This window comes from Pelobates fuscus, chromosome 3 (genome assembly GCF_036172605.1).
Source record: "Pelobates fuscus isolate aPelFus1 chromosome 3, aPelFus1.pri, whole genome shotgun sequence".
NCBI lineage: Eukaryota > Metazoa > Chordata > Amphibia > Anura > Pelobatidae > Pelobates > Pelobates fuscus.
In genome coordinates this window covers 322,322,240-322,337,768 of record NC_086319.1, presented here as the reverse complement: position 1 = coordinate 322,337,768, position 15,529 = coordinate 322,322,240, and the positions used below count along the sequence as shown (strand labels likewise).

The 15,529-nt window shown below is 42.8% G+C and overlaps 1 protein-coding gene across 1 annotated transcript in view; it reads left to right on the top strand.

Moving 5' to 3' along the window:
* Positions 1–1,890: 1,890 nt before the first annotated feature.
* Positions 1,891–15,529, top strand: part of CKMT1A (creatine kinase, mitochondrial 1A) — a 52,317-nt gene continuing 38,678 nt past the window's right edge. The window contains exon 1 of the mRNA XM_063448942.1: positions 1,891–1,965. The gene's annotated coding sequence lies outside the window, so the exon portion shown is untranslated. The remainder of the gene's footprint in view (positions 1,966–15,529) is intronic.

Genomic DNA, 15,529 nt, shown 5'->3' with positions numbered 1-15,529 from the left:
ACACGAGTCCCAGATAGCCCTGTGGCCCTTAATGCTTGACTTGCCTGCGTCTGCGACCAACCGAAGCAAGCTGTAACGCCTCTGGAATTAGCTCCCTCTGCAAAAGCTGGAGAGGCGAGTGAGGCCTGGTGAGCCCGTCGGACAGGCGAGACGGCCACTTGCCTGTACTGTGCGGCATTGGGCTTCCGCGGGACAAGCCACTGCTCTGTTTCCCCCCCCCCTTTGGACCGGGGGGGATATCCCGGTCCACACTGGCTGGCCAGCTACACCAATGAGCCGAGGAGACTCAGACCCTGAGACAGCATACACCACAACTTACTCCACCAAGATGGCGACGGCCTCGGGAGTCGGAGAAGCGCTGTCCATGGGAGGCAGCAACAAGATCCCAATAACAGGTCCCTGCAGCACCTAGACAAATTATGCCAGTGATTCAGGGCTAACCTAGAGGCAAGACAGGGGCATGATACACCCTTTCACCCTGCACAAGAGCCCAGGAGCGGAGGGAGTGATGGAGGTGGCGGGAAACCTCTGGGCGATCGAAAGGCACACAAGCGAAGGCACCCAAACTCTGGCCCACCCAGGTCGCGGGCTACATCGGGCAAGACCCAGGTGCATTGCCCACATGGGCAGGGGACCACCCGCACCCAGCGGAGACACAACAACAGGTTCGCCGGTCTCCCCAACGCGGGGGAAGACTTGGACTCTTTGAGGCCCCAAGACCGTGGAGCAAAGATGCCGGCCCGCGGGAAGGCCTGGGGTGGGAGGCAAACCCCCCACAACGCTTCACCAGCAGATACCTAGAACTCCCCTAGGACCAACACCCCGAGCAATCTGCCATCCAGAAAAGGCTGAACACACGATCTGTGACTGTAATGTACTCTAGCATTGACATTAATATTGCTTATATGATACACAATTATACATTAATATGCAGCCTTATCCCCTCTTGACCCACCTGCCCTAGACAATGCCCTTAACATTAGGTGCATGGTGGGCAACAATCCCCAACCCCACAAGATATACTTAAGCGAACAACCGCTTCCCATAGCCCAAGCCAGTGGTAAGCAATTACCTGTATAAAGCGACTCATCCCACAGTTCACTCATCTACCTAGCATATATATATAGCACATATAAACCGTGCTCCAGCCTGACAACCATCACATATATAGGTTTACTATCCTGCACACAGGTTAGAAAAGAACCGTATTATATGCCTGTTTATATCTTGAAATGCTTAGCCTTTTAACCTGTGACATCTTCGTTATAAAACATAAAATTGTGCATGTACTATCAGATAAAGCTTGTAAAGCTTGACATTACACATGAGGAATGCCGTTGGGGTACCTCATGCTTGCCTGTTATACTCTTCTGCAATGAAAAAAAAAATAATCATCTTTAATCTCTGGAGAGAGGGGTGCCAGGGACTTAAGGGTGTCTTCCAGCACTATAGTATTAGTAGTACATGTTTGTGTCCTTTAACATTGTACGGCAGATAGTCCCAGGAGGAAGCCTTTCCCTACTCGGTGGTTTAATATCATAAAAGAAGCCATTAGGTTGCCGGGATAGGACATGCCAATAATGGGGTACATTGGCATTGTGGCAGGTTTATGCAATGGATGATCATATATTGTAACCAAATTCCTTAATTCCGTAAAAAAATTTTTTTACAAAACTATTACAGTCTGTGAGCCTTGAAGCTGGTGTTTAGTGAGTGTGCTGGCTCTTGCTACCTATATAATACACATTCATGCATAGATTTTTTCCAGAGCACATGGTTCAAAAGTCAAAGGGTAGCATTGTTAGTGAAGTGGTGAGATAAGAGCAGGCAATATGTACAGTGGGAGGGATCACACGTTAGATTACCGCAGAGAACTTTCTACATCTGCTTTAAAAGAGACTTCCTAGTTCCAGGTATTTCACTGCACCAGTCAGCACTGCAGCAGGACAAGTCACCTGTGACCAGGTATGAGAACGCTCTCACACGTACACCCCTCATACACTCATGTTTTCATTCTGCGCCAGCCAACATGTCCCAGATCTGTAAATTACATGTTTAGTACATGACCAGACTGCAGCAACAGTATTGGTTTAAACTGAAATTAATCGTTTTAGGGTTTCACAGAATCTAGCATTTGGCAAGTTTATGTGACGTGTGTGTGTGCGTGTTATTGCATGTTTGGATGGGTCTGCACACATACATGTGTATGCATGTATACTTTTAGCTATACAGTGTTTTAAACATGTTGTCAACGAGGACGAGTTTATAACCATTGTTTTAATTCATAACCTCTTACTAAGAGGATCTTACGTTTTATGGTTTTTTTTTATCTTGACTGACATGCATGTGTAGGCTGATTCTAGCCATTGTATAGTGTAAACATGCTGTTAATTTTTGATGTTAATTATAGAATATCCTTTTAAATGACTCATATGGTTAGAGGAAAAAAACACGCTTCGATTTTACAGCAATATGTTCCTCAATTAATAATCAAGGTTTCTTTTCAAATAGTTTTTACTGTATTATTTTGGGGGAACTAATCCAAATTTATATCTGCAATAATAATTCCAGCTTTGACATTACTTCTGCAAGTGATGATCATTGCGTTTATCTGATAATCTAGTGTACAGAGAAGGATTAAGATCCCACAAGGCCTTAGGTCATGCAAATTCATGGTTCTAGGGTCCCTGTCTAACACCTGGGCCTTAAAAGACTGCTTGTACTCACCTTAGGGTTATTCCTGCTCTGCATTTATATGTTGAGTATACGTGATAATTCTTGCATACATTTGGTGTACATGAGAATCTTTGCACACACTTGGCATTAGTGATTTACCTTGCATACATTTGGCACAGATGATGAATCTTGTATCCTTCCCTTCTTCTGGTGTAAATTATGATCCTTGCTTCTAGGATATGTGGTGAACCTTGCATACATTTGGCAGAGATGATGATCTGACATTTCTATTTATTGAACACCCATACAGTGACTGCAGAATACATGGCATTTTGAGCCATATTTAACCCATAAATGTAAGAATCCAGCACTGTGCATAGTGGGTTTTATTCTTTAAATCCTAATTATTTTTTTTCTTGCAATGCATGCTTATATTTTACCTTCCTTTTTACTATAATTGTGTAAGACTAGTTTTTTTTTTTATATATCATTTTACTTGGCGTTGACTAGTTTGATAGGATAGTCTTTAACATAAAGCAGAAAGTTTGTATATGGTTAAAAACAACAACTGTCTGCTTAGTAAGCCAAGGGTGTGCCAACCAAGTTAACTATTAACATATTTATATCAGACTACACACCTTTCTTAATAAAATAAATAAATAAATAAAATAGAATGGAGAGTACAAGCGCTTATTTGTGTAGGATAAGATCTAGGTTATACCAAATAAATATGCGTGAGCTGCTGTATCACCGTGCTTATCTTTATATCAGAAATAATGGAAAAGAAAGAAATATCCGGTGTAGCGCTCTAATGGCAGTGGATATATTGGGGTAGTGAAGGAAAAACCTTGCTATACCTTAATGGGTCATATATTTATGAGTAGTCCCAATGTTTTCAGGTTTACCTTAAATAAAAAACACAAATGTACAAAACATAGTGTAACCTGTATACAAAGAATGAATAGAAATAAAGTGCATAAGTAACTAACTCACACTTTACTGAGCTAAACACTAGCTCAGGTATATGCGCCTTAGGGTCCGTAGAGGCGACCCTCACCCTCCTTTTGGTCCAAATTTTCTCCAGGTGCAGTATCCTAGATGATAGGTACAGGAGGGAACATATAGCGTAGTACAGTCTGTGTATATAGGATGTATATTATGGAATAATACCAATATACTCACAAACCCAGAGCCAGTATCTCGGCTCGCTTCATAGGACGTATGTGGTTAAGGACCACATTCCTTCTTTATAATAGCAGGTAAGAATAAAAGCCGTAAGTGTAAAAAAAAGTATATATGTAATTTATTGTATGTAAAAAGTATAATATAACATAAATATAAAAATAGTATATAAATAAAATAACACTTGTGGCTATAGTCCAAAAGACAATTCTGTCTGCTCACTGTTTATCCAGTCCAAAAGACAATTCTGTCTGCTCACTGTTCATCTATTATAAAGAAGGAATGTGGTCCTTAACCACATACGTCCTATGAAGCGAGCCGAGATACTGGCTCTGGGTTTGTGAGTATATTGGTATTATTCCATAATATACATCCTATATACACAGACTGTACTACGCTATATGTTCCCTCCTGTACCTATCATCTAGGATACTGCACCTGGAGAAAATTTGGACCAAAAGGAGGGTGAGGGTCGCCTCTACGCACCCTAAGGCGCATATACCTGAGCTAGTGTTTAGCTCAGTAAAGTGTGAGTTAGTTACTTATGCACTTTATTTCTATTTATTCTTTGTATACAGGTTACACTATGTTTTGTACATTTGTGTTTTTTATTTAAGGTAAACCTGAAAACATTGGGACTACTCATAAATAAATAAAATAGTTTAAACATTAAAAAAAACAAACAAAAAAACAAACAAACAGGCAAATAACTTGAATGACATTATTTCCATTTCTTAGATTACCAATATTGTCCCTTTACCCCAGACTGTCCATTCTCCATCTGCCACAAAGGGCCTTTCTCTAGAGCAGGAAGAACAATTATAAAAATGCTAATTCACTGCCATTTTAATTTGGAACCTTGGCGTTCCTTAATCTCACTCTGATTTTCTCATTTACAATGAATTCGAAACTCCCAGCAAGCTGGGCCATCTTTACGGTGCTTTTTCCTCAGCTTAACAAATTGTTTTCAATAGGTTATATGTAGAACAGGAGCAGTTAGACGCTCTTGTCCTTATCATTGCATGTTTTATCTGAACCTGGATATACCTAACGCTGGTGTAGCTGTCATCCTAATGATATCATTAGGGGAGACTTTACCCCTCACTTAATGAGAGCCAAGCAGCAAATGAAAGATCCGCCATTGGCTTTTATGACCCTGATAACACATCTCATAAAACTGTTTGTCCTACAACCTAACTTCTATTTCAATAAGAGCCATAATACCACAGTAATTACCAATGTAAATTAATTTTAAAAAAATTACATTTATTATAGCTCCTGTCTATACATTTGTGTAAGGACGTATAAGGAAACAATTTGTAGTGCATATCCTGACTTACCATTGTGCACTGCAGACAGTCCACTTTGGTTATTTTCATTAACCTCTTCAGGATGCGAGGTTAGGCTAATACAATAATGTCCTTACAGTTTTAGGCGTATACAGCTGAACTGGAAAATGTCTACTACTCAGTTATTATTGCAGATTGGACCTTTTATCTAAAATATGCAAAAATAAAATTTTAGTGAATAAACACCAGATTTCAAGTTTCCCTGTTTAGCATTACATTCATTTAAAGGACGATCCAAACAGATAAAGCACTTTACCTCGAAGAGTGTGTCTTTTGTTTTTCTTCTTAATTTTTCCCATTTTATTAAAAGTATGATTTACTTCCTGGTTTGGTTAGCTCAGGGTAGCTAAACTCAAGAGGCAGTTATTGCCCAGAGCACCTGCCTTGCAAAGACTTCTCATAGAGCTGCATTGAAAAGTCTGTGATTGGACATGTTTTCATGTGGGTGGGCAATAGAGTCTGGAATGGGTAGATGTTTGCTGCTGGTACTTTGACCCATTCCTACTTGCAGACTTGCAAGTCACTAATATTACAAGATTCCTTTGCATAAAATGCTAGCTTCTGGCTATGACACAATATTTGAGTTGGATTAGGATGAGGGCTTTGACTCAGCCAATCCAAAGCAAGAAACATATTCTTCAGCCAATCGGTTGTAGATTTTCTTTTTCTTTTTCATTCCACTTATAGTGAGCTATTGGGCACTACTTAGTTTTTCCACACCCTTTTTTCTTCAAAGTCGCATCATTCCTTCCCTCTCTCTCCATAATCCAATCAAATACTTTTCATAAAAAAGTATTTAATTGGACTGTTTTCACTGGCTCAGAGTGCATACTACTCGTACTCTGAACCAGGGAGGAGAGAGAGTGGAGGAAGACTAGGGGAATACAAAAAATAGAGCAATATCGATAAACGTAAAGAGGCAGGCATTACAGCGAGGGCTTGGGAGGCTCAAATGAGGAAGGGGACTTTAAACCTTCCCCTTGCAGGTGGTCTCATTACATCTTTTTTCAGCATGCGCTGATGACAGACGTAAGTTTTGCACAGATTTAAAATTACGCAGCCCCAAATACATTTCCCAACTGTCTGAGTCACTTGTGCTGGGAGTGCAACTAGCTCCCTGAACAAACAGTGCAATATCCCTGTATGTGCCGTGTTTCAAACTGAAAAGCTACTCTTACAGATTCCTCCCTCCATGAACACTTGTAAAGGCAGAAGTGGTGAAGGACGCTGGGTTAATCCTTTTACTTTTATTGTTGTGCTCCATAGCCCACATACTTTAGGTCAACCACTTATTCACAATTCCTGTGGATACCAGGCTCACTTCACATAGGTATAGATATAATCTCTACGTTGTGCTAGAGAAATCACCAGCAAGCGTACACATTAAAATATATACTTTCCTTGCAGACAGCTAGCAACCCCAACATGTTCTCCTGAATGGGACACGTGCAGCCATGCCACCCCAAATAACACAATCAACATCCCACTAATTTTGCCATGAGATTAGTAGTAGGGATTCATTTTTTTTTTAAATTCTTTATTTTATTTGTGCATGAAGTAACATAAAGCGTGCAGAGCCACGACAGCAGCTCCCAGCAGTTTCATAGCATTTCACAGTGTGGCAGGTTAAACAGCACATTTTTTTTTGTAATATCATGTGAGTAACAGGCTGTGAGATATCTACCGCTTGCATTAACCATGCTAGGCTAACTATATATACAACAAAATACAACAAAATCATTCCTGCTTAATGATCTGGTTAAGTATGTATGTAGCCCTGCATTTTACAGAAGTGAAGACGTTTATACCCAAGTCATCAGTGCGGCAGTTCAGATTCTCGCTTTGTTAGTAATATTAAGTGTAGTAAGTCATGTTGCAATGTGGTTGCGTTGGGCTAGTTTTTTTGCGTTGCTTGTGATGTAGTAACACCTGTGCGAGTGCATGCTTGTGTGTACCATGTAAATTATGTGTACATACGGTTACTATATAATACAAAATACGTAATAACATGCAAGTGAGATCTAGGTAAGTCGCTGTGGTAATTCTGTCACCCTGGTATATCGGGGGATACCCGAGCTTCCTCCATGAGAAAGGTCCGGCATCTTGGTTGCACAGATAGAAGGAATCTCACGATTAGCGGATACCTGCTCTGCTAGTTCTGTTTAGCAGGGTGCGCGTGTCCGTCGGAGCAGTTATCCTGGCAAAGTCCATCCATGCGTTTTTTTGGGGGTCCTCTCCGAGTTCCCTTGAGTAGCAGCCATGTGTTGCTGAGCTTGCCGTTTTTGGTCATATGGAGGTTGCTGTCATGTATGGCTGGGAGCTTGGTGTCGTTAGGCTGCGTTTTCCGCTGTCTGGGTCGTGGTGATACAGGCTGGGTGGGAGGTAAGTGTGCGGTTGATCCTCTTGCAGGGGTAACTCGTTTGGCGGCTGGCTCTGCTATTCCGGGTGGGAATGGTCGTGGCCTGGTATTCCCTCTCCCCGGTGCGGTCGCTGTTGTCCGCTTGTTTGGGTCGCTTGTGCCGCTCGACTCTGCCATAAGTGGCTGCGGGGGTAGGTGAGGGTTTTTCCGCCCCTTCGTGTTGCAGGGTCGGAGTGTAGGAGCCTTTTTGTCAGCTGTGAGCTTGGGGAGGTAGCAGGTCTTCCTCCTGCTTCTCGCGCACATGGCGCCCGCCATCTTGGGAGCCTCGCCAGGAACTCCCGGTTCAGTTTGCGATGACCTGTGCAGGGCCACAGGGTGAAGACCGGGATCACCCCCACCGGTCCATAGGGGGGGAACGTGTCCTGAGCCACCTGGGTATGTGCCTCAGGCTGGGTTCTGTGGTGCAGGATAGTGGGGCAGCGGCCGTCCGCCCCACTCACCGCCGGAGAAGGCCTCCCTTGGGGTGACGAGAATATTTCCTCCCGGGGACTGAAGCTCGGTGAGCCAGCCTCTCCCTGGATCCAGCAGTCCCTGTGCTCTGGGTATAGTTGCTGTCGGTCGGTTTTAAGGTGGTAAAACATGTTTTTTTAGTATAGTCGTTGATGTTTTGCAGGAGCAGCTCTTGTTTGCGACCGTCCAGCTTGGCGGTCCGGCCCTGCCCCCAGTAGGGATTCATTTTAAAGTGACTAAACTCATTTTAGGCATGCGAGTTGACGGACACCCTGTCCTTTACCTGTACAGTTTGCCAGCAAATTCCAGAGTTTTTCATTCTCTCAATGCGTTTAATCTGTCTGGATCCTGATATTGCAATAAAATTACTATAATTCAGCTACCATGTAATCAGCTGAAAGACGTTCTCTTGGAACACAGTGTCCTGTTTTCACCAAACAAACCCTTTTCAGTATGTCTGTATAATCCAGGTGCTTTTGATAACTTGAGAAGAATGGTATTATTATTTATAGGAGATCTATGACGTTGTTCATAGTATTCTTCTTATACAGTCTTTGTCTTTGGGGCTTTGCCTAAAAGGACACTACAGTCCCCTAAAGAGGCTTCAGTGTATGTTCTCCCAATTTCCACATATCAATGTGGATCAATTGGGGCTATTTACTAAAGTGAGAATTCAAAGTTATTTTTTTAAGTTTTAGGACCAAGTAGCCAATTTTTATTTCAGCTATTTTGGCCTTAAATATTAAATTCACCTTGAATTCTCACTTTAATATATAACTCTGCTAGTGTTCATTCAAAGACGCGAAAAAGTAAACATGTAGGGGCGGGGCCTGACCGCCATGCCGAGAGGTCGCACACACAGCGAGCTCCTGCAGGAAAACGTCCAAGAAGCCCGAAAAAAGAATAAAACTACTCATCTGCAGTCTGGTGGAAGCGGTCCTGCGGGCAAGGAGTCGCTGGTGCTGAGGCCCATCTGACCACAAGCGATCGGACCTCGGAAAGGGCAAATCGGCACGGCAACTGAGGCCTAACCGGGCGGTGAGTGAGGTGGATGGCCGCCGCCTCGCTATCCTGCCCAGCGGTACTCACTCGGAACTCTGCAGCCACGCGGTAGGGGCACCGTTCCCCCCCCCCTCCTTTGGACTGGCGGGGGTCATCCCGGTCCCGGGAGACTGTTCCCGCGGCCTGGGGAACCCAAAGCGGGAGACCCTCTGCAGCCAAAATGGCGATCATGGCAGGTGAAACTGTTTGGGCAGCAAAGCCTGGAACCAACAGGGCACAGCAGACCAGCACCCTGGGGGATGCAGGGAAGGCGGAGTGGCAGAGAGGTTCCCCAACACTGCTACACACCCGCAGTGCAAAACAGGCGGAACCAGCATTGACACACAGCAAGTACCTGCTTCACGATCCCCCACCACGCACCGCCACCCGCCCTGCCGCCATGTCAGACATCCCCGCACCCCAGCTACTCCCAGGGGCCAAACAGGTGGCGGTAAGAGGCTATACTAAGAGAGCATACTCACCCCTCTTACCACGCAACAAGCCGCATATTCGACTGGACTCACTGCCACCACACCAAAAGCTTAGCGGGTCCGCGATCGGCTGAACCCGCACATCCTGGGGAGGACCCCGGGGAACTGGGCCGCAGACGGCGGGGATGGCTCCTGTCCCATTCCTACAAGCGAAGAAGTCCTCTTTACATATTAAGCAGGCATCACTACTGGCATCAAACATGCTCCTACCTGCTCCTTCCTGCGTTACCTCCCATTGATGTTGCCTTGCATTCAGTCTTCTCAGCCCCCTATCGCATCACCTAGACAGCACCTCACAAACGCAAACCCAGCAAAAAGACTATCCATGCGCATTACAAGCCTCACTGCAACTACTACTACTCTAAGCCGTGCAATAATAGGAACGTACCAGACAAGAATAAAGAAGATGAAGTAAGATCTTTCATGAAAAAACCTGCATGCTACTGAGCTCTAAAAGTCACTTTCACCAGTCTGAAACAAGCGTCGGACCGTTCCACTCATAAAGGGACTGTGAACAGTACAGTGACTGCCGAGCTTCCCGCACCAACAGTCATGCTGCACAAAGGCTGGTCTCCTGACAGGCAAACACCGATACTCACCTGGCTGATATGGGACTCACTTGGTGGGGATACTCCACAGGCTAACCATAAATGCTAGGGCTGTTCATTAGAGCTGCACATGTTTCTCGCCTGAATGACACAGGGCTCACATGGGGTGGTAATCTTAGCATTGAAGCACAATCTCCTTAGTTTGACGCTGCTTTTATGTTTTATGTTTCTCTTTTTAACATGCGTTAAAAGCTTGGTTACCTTAGGATTTTCAATATGCAACTCACATATTATGCTATGAACACACGAGTACTTAAATATGCCGCACGAATGCCCAACTTTACACGCTCATTACACACTACTGTTGTCGCATAGCCTGTGATTTTCATGACATATATAGAGATCATATAAATATTATAAAAATGTGCCTGTATAACAATTGCCATAACATGTAATACCTATGTTCAACTAATCGACCTGATGTCGCTGTTGTGGCACATGCCGGCTGTTTGTTCAATCCGTGCACAACCAAAATAAAGAATTATAAAAAAAAAAAAGTAAACATGTATGTCCAAATATATATAAAAAAGAGATTTTGTAGAGTATTTCCAGTATAAATGTAACAGTAGCAAGCCTGGCTCTCATTTTTATTCTTACATTGGGAAGGAGAGAGGAGATGGTGCTGGTTTATTAATTTGATTATTACATAATTACATCACTGATGGATTTTATAATTAAAAGAAGCAAGGGGGGGCAGGGCCTGCCCGCCATGCTGACCGGTCATATGGGGGAAAGGCTCCTGCCTTCGACTGATAATCAATGCTTACAGCCTTAATCTGAGCCAGAGGGAAACAGCACTGTGCTGGAGCTGAAGTTGGCACAACAGCAGGCTCTGAGATCAGGAGCCTTGGGGCCCCACGGGCCATACAGGGCTTTGGAACTTGCGGCCCTCTTGTAAAAGAGACGGAATGGCCAGCCGCCACCCCACTTACCTGGTTGCCCTGCGACGGCTCTGTGACACAATCCACAGGCCCCTTCACCTCCCCTTTTATCCCGGTCCCCACTGGAGGGAACTGAGGCGATCGCCACCGAAGCCTTTAGGGCGCACTTCAATGCTCCGAATCTAAAATGGCCGCCACACTGCCTCGCCACCACGCAGCCACCTGAAAAACCCCTCACCACCGTACAGGGACTAAGTAAACCCCCGGCCCCAGCAACACGAGAAACCAACTCCGGGTTCCACCTGCCCAAGCTTCAAGCCAAGCGACATGGCACCCCACATGTCCATCGGACCTAGGCCGCTACCGATCACATACCAGGCACAACCTTAAACAGCTGCTAGTCTACTGGGGTAAGAACTGACGAGATACACGTCCAGCACCCGGCCCCCGGCCGACCACCCACACCATTACATCCAAGCTCAATACGGGGAGAGGAAAATGATTCGGCCACACATTAAACGGGACGAGATAGCACAACAACAGCATGGGGCATGGATGAACTGCTCGCTGGCACACTAACCTGCCGAGTCACTCAACAACCTACTCTACCCTGCACCTTAAGCCCAGCAGACATACTCTCTACCCAGGTCGGAGGTGGGGAAGCCACAGGCCCGGGAGATTAAGCAAGCCTGACAGCTTACTACTTCCAGCAGCCCAACGGAGCAGGAACCGGGGAACGGAGTGACACGCTTCGAAGAACCCAGTAGAGATTATCAGCGTGCTTTTTCAGCTAACGTGCTTCCTTTGCGATGTAACTGCTCTAAGATTTATTCCTTGGACACTCACAGCCCAGATATGTACCATATATAAAATAAGCAATTGCTCATGCTCATAACTACCCTGCACAGTACTGATCTGGCTAAAATCTTTAGTTTAGTATATAATTACTGTCCATTACCTGTTTAAGCCTGATGCTAGCCAGTTACATGTTACAATAACCCGGTCATACACCTGAGTAGCTCGCGTGAAATGCAGACCAGCCAGCATTAGTGTTATTTCTCGCAATTCGTTACCTTATAAAAAATGTACAAACTTATATCTTGCTATGCCTTAATACAATGCCGTTTATTGTTATATCAAGTGTACATGCTGTTGGGGCATGGCACACGCATCTGTAACTGCTTTCTCCTTCTGCACTCAAAAATAAAGAATTAAAAAAAAAAGTGGTACAAGAATTGACACAATAAAATGCATCTCTTTTGGTGCACAATTGATTGGCTAAAACACTCTGGTCATGTGGTAGACCAATGTTTGTTTTTGGTTGTTTCTTTTTGTTTATTCTCCCCATCCCATAAATCTTCCTTTTTTTCTATAGATGCATAATTATTCTCACCTGTACATGTTCTAGTCATTGAGCAGAGTTTGAATTTTAGCTGGAGTTTGATTGGCTCCCATGACATATTGCATTTGCATGTCTGCCACTCCAATAATTACATGCTCTCTTATAAATGTGGGGGTTTAAATTAGCAGCAAAAAGGTAGAAGAGGTAAGTCTCATATTTGAACTGCTCTCGTTCTGCCATACACAATGCTTAGATTAAGGCAGTACTGTAAGGCTTTATGTTTTATTATACAAGCTCTAAGATCAAAGTAATATTGCAAATCCAACAGAACAATACGGTTAAACCGGTCTTCTGTACCTGCCCTTGGGAAAAAAATAATCAAATCTTTATTGATATAATGATTAACCAGTGCTGTCTGGTATTATCTGACTAGTATTTAGTCTGCATATCCTTGGGAGAGCTGAATGGTTTCTTAAAGCGAGACATACAAGAAAGTTAGGGGTATATGATATATTGACACTTTATATATATATATATATATATATATATATATATATATATATATGCGCTACGGAATCTGTTGGCGCTATATAAATGGCAATAATAATAATATATTGTGCTAATAATGTAAAATTGTAAATCGCTTGATACGGTTTATATACTACTGCAACGCTTATTATTACAAGCAAAACAAAATCTCCAATCCTGCCTACATCACATCCAGACAGTACTTCAAGGTAAATTAAAGAGAACCCATTTTGCAGATCACTCTCAGTAAGATATACTGCGTGTAACCCTGGTCAAACCCCACCCCAGTAACCTTTGACAGGTAGTAAGCAATGTTCTGAGTTTCTGTACATCTGTAACAGTGCTTTCTGGGTTTAGTTATGGCTCTTTGAGAATAACTAGTAACTCCATGTATTACATGTCATGCTCCAACAATGGGGGCTATGTATAAAAGTGGTCTGTTATTAAAAGTGGTGCAGAGGTGTAAAAAGGGAGGAGTAAGCAATGGAATGGGCCTGTTGGTTTCCCACAGTGATTGCCCCACATTTAGTACCTTAGACCACTTTTCAGAACACAACACTTCGACATAGCCCTCAATTTATAAAATTGCCCGATACCTATGCTCCGTGATAACCAGTGAATAACTGTGGCTGCAGGCAGAAGGGTTTAAAGGCTAAACTACACATTCTTTGTATTACATAACTGAGGCCAAAATAGCTAAGCTATTTACTATAGCAGGAGATTTTTCCTTCTCTGCTACTTTAGCCTAAACTTTGTCATTTGGATTTCAATTTGATACAATTTGGAGTTTAGTAAATAAGCCCCATTGCCTTCAATATTGGATTGGAGCATGGAATCCCCTTCATGACCACTTTACACGATTTCCGCATGGTTTGAATGATTGTTCAGTGACACATTTTTGCCTGTGGCACTTTTTTTGGTCCCTGCCCAGAACAGAAACCTTAGCTCATTGTCATACAGGTACCATACATTCAGCATCACTGATACTGAGAACTTGTCCATCATCTACCAATTAGAATGTTCTCGTATATTCCAACTTGTCGTTCCCTTGCAAATGATCTGTTGGTCACAGTTTGGTGAATGACACTGAAAGATTTGTTGATGAATTGTAACTTTGCTAAGATCATCTACAGCCAGTTTTATCTACTACAATGTCATCATCTTTCTCATCACATTTGGCAGTTACTGCATATTAATGATTGCATTTTTACTGATGGAAATACTAGATATGTCATATACTTGGTAAGTAAACTGATACATTGTTAGTGTAATATGATTTATTTATTTTTATTATTTTTTTTTAGTCCTCAATCCTGACCACAAAGAGTTACACAATTTCTCTGTAGGCGTCTGAAAAGATTTATTGCCTGCCAAATCGTTTTATTTTGGAGTGTGACTCATCCTACGTGACCTTGATCAAGCTTTACCTGTTCCTTCTATGAATTGATCATTGTTGGTAATCCAGTTTTTTGGCTCCATATTGGAAAAATCCGTGTTTAGTAAATATACTTCCAGTGAATACATGCATGAGGTTTTTTTCTATGTATGTATTCATTGGGGATATAGCTTAAACAAGCTTGCAAAGGCTGCAGATCTTATGAACTTCCTAGTTAATTTTATAAAAGTGCTGATTTAACATACAAATCAGCACTTTTATAAACTGGGTTTAAAGTATGATACTCCACACCCATGAAGCACTTCAGCAAGCTGAAGTGCTTTTGGAGTGTAGAGTTGTCATTTAATTAAACTTGAAAATGTAAAACATTGTACATATAAAGGAATAGGGATGTAAAATTGGCTGCTTATTGCAGTGATTTCTTAAAACTTCTCCAGCCAGCCCACCAGTCTTGAATTGATTAAAGGAGCACTCTAAACACCATAATCAGGGCCGGTGCAAGGATTTTGCCGCGTCCTCCATATTGTGACATCACAATGTCCTACACATATCATTCACCCATGTCATAACATAACATATGCCCCCATCCCTGAGTGCCGGGCTCTACAGCAGTCTGACCGACTGGCCAGTATTAAGGCTCTTTGCTGGGTCTGCATGGGCAACTTATTTAGAAGCCCTAATGCTAATGTGCGAGTGGAGGAGGAGTCCGACCCATGCTGAGGGACATTAGTGCTGGAATCAGGTAAGTGAAAAGTTGTTTGTTTTTTTGTTATTAAATCCTTCCCATTGCGAACGAGAGTGGGGGCGTTGGTTCATATAGTGTTGGGGGAATACAGCTTTGTATAATCATTTAAGTAATTAAGTGGTACAAGAAATGAACATATAACTGACAATATAAAAAGGGGGGAAAAAGTTAAATGTATCTAAAATGTATATGGCAATACATTTTTGAATTTGCTGTGATGTTTATTTCCTAAATCTCATAGTACTGTTTCTAGTAGTAGTTGTTTTTATTTTGTTTGTTTTTTGTTTTTTTTTGGGGGGGGGGGGGTTAAGGGTGTGTCGGGGGGTTATGTGTATACCAAGTAAATAAATTGTTTTAAAAACAGCCTGAAGAGCCTCGCCAAATATCTCAATATATAATATAAAATTGCTAATTGTGTAAA